Here is a 2304-nt window from a genome sequence, read left to right on the forward strand (position 1 = left end):
CCCCGCATTCCCACACTCCCGCATTCCCACATTCCCGCATTCCCGCACTCCCACACTCCCGCATTCCCGCATTCCCGCATTCCCTCATTCCCGCATTCCCAGATTCCCACATTCCCACATTCCCACACTCCCGCATTCCCGCATTCCCAGATTCCCACATTCCCAGATTCCCACATTCCCACACTCCCGCATTCCCGCATTCCCGCATTCCCAGATTCCCGCATTCCCCGCACTCCCACACTCCCGCATTCCCGCATTCCCGCATTCCCGCATTCCCAGATTCCCGCATCCCCGCATTCCCACATTCCCAGATTCCCACATTCCCACAGGATCCCGCATTCCCGCATTCCCACATTCCCACAGGATCCCAGATTCCCTCATTCCCACAGGATCCCATATTCCCACAGGATCCCAGATTCCCACATTCCTGCATTCCCAGATTCCCACATTCCCGCATTCCCACAGGATCCCAGATTCCCACATTCCCGCATTCCTGGATTCCCGCATTCCCACAGGATCCGGCATTCCCAGATTCCCGCATTCCCAGATTCCCGCATTCCCACAGGATTCCCGCATTCCCGGATTCCCACATTCCCACAGGATCCCGGATCCCGGCCCTTCCCCTCCCGCTGCCTTGGGAGCATCCCGCGGGTTTCCCTGGGAATGGGACGCGGAGCCCGGTGGGGACAATTCCTGGCACCCGGGGAAAATCGGGATGCGGGGAAAAGCAGGACCCAGGGGAAAACAGCACCCAGGATAAGGAGAATCCGGGATAAGGAACACCCGGGACAGGGAGAATCCAGGGATAAGGAACACCCGGGACAGGGAAAATCCGGGATACGGAACACCCGGGACAGGGAAAATCTGGGATACGGAACAGCCGGGACAGGGAAAATCCGGGATAAGGAACACCCAGGACAGGGAGAATCCGGGATAAGGAACACCCGGGACAGGGAAAATCCAGGATAAGGAGAATCCAGGGATAAGGAGCACCCGGGACAGGGAGAATCCGGGATAAGGAACACCCGGGACAGGGAAAATCCAGGGATAAGGAACACCCGGGACAGGGAGAATCCGGGATACGGAACACCCGGGACAGGGAAAATCCAGGGATAAGGAACACCCGGGACAGGGAGAATCCGGGATAAGGAACACCCAGGGCAGGGAAAATCCAGGGATAAGGAACACCCGGGACAGGGAGAATCCGGGATAAGGAACACCCAGGGCAGGGAAAAACTCAGGGATAAGGAACACCCGGGACAGGGAGAATCCGGGATAAGGAACACCTGGGACAGGGAAAATCCGGGATAAGGAACACCCAGGACAGGGAAAATCCAGGGATAAGGAACACCCGGGACAGGGAAAATCCGGGATAAGGAACACCCGGGACAGGGAAAATCCGGGATAAGGAACACCCGGGACAGGGAGAATCCGGGATAAGGAACACCCAGGGCAGGGAAAATGCGGGATAAGGAACACCCGGGACAGGGAAAATCCAGGGATAAGGAACACCCGGGACAGGGAGAATCCGAGATAAGGAACACCCGGGACAGGGAAAATCCAGGGATAAGGAACACCCGGGACAGGGAAAATCCAGGGATAAGGAACACCCGGGACAGGGAGAATCCGGGATAAGGAACACCCAGGGCAGGGAAAATGCGGGATAAGGAACACCCGGGACAGGGAGAATCCAGGGATAAGGAACACCCGGGACAGGGAGAATCCGGGATAAGGAACACCCGGGACAGGGAAAATCCGGGATAAGGAACACCCAGGACAGGGAGAATCCGGGATAAGGAACACCCGGGACAGGGAAAATCCGGGATAAGGAACACCCCGGACAGGAGAATCCGGGATAAGGAACACCCGGGACAGGGAGAATCCAGGGATAAGGAACACCCAGGGCAGGGAAAATCCAGGGATAAGGAACACCCAGGATAAGGAGAATGCGGGATAAGGAACACCCGGGACAGGGAAAATGCGGGATAAGGAACACCCGGGACAGGGAGAATCCAGGGATAAGGAACACCCGGGACAGGGAGAATCCAGGGGAATAAGGAGCACCCCGGACAGGGAAAATCCAGGGATAAGGAGCACCCCGGACAGGGAAAATCCAGGGATAAGGAACACCCAGGATAAGGAGAATGCGGGATAAGGAACACCCGGGACAGGGAGAATGCGGGATAAGGAACACCCAGGACAGGGAGAATGCGGGATAAGGAACACCCAGGACAGGGAGAATGCGGGATAAGGAACACCCAGGATAAGGAGAATGCGGGATAAGGAACACCCGGGACAGGGAGA

The sequence above is a fragment of the Corvus hawaiiensis genome, chromosome 28 (assembly GCF_020740725.1).
Source record: "Corvus hawaiiensis isolate bCorHaw1 chromosome 28, bCorHaw1.pri.cur, whole genome shotgun sequence".
Classification (NCBI taxonomy): domain Eukaryota; kingdom Metazoa; phylum Chordata; class Aves; order Passeriformes; family Corvidae; genus Corvus; species Corvus hawaiiensis.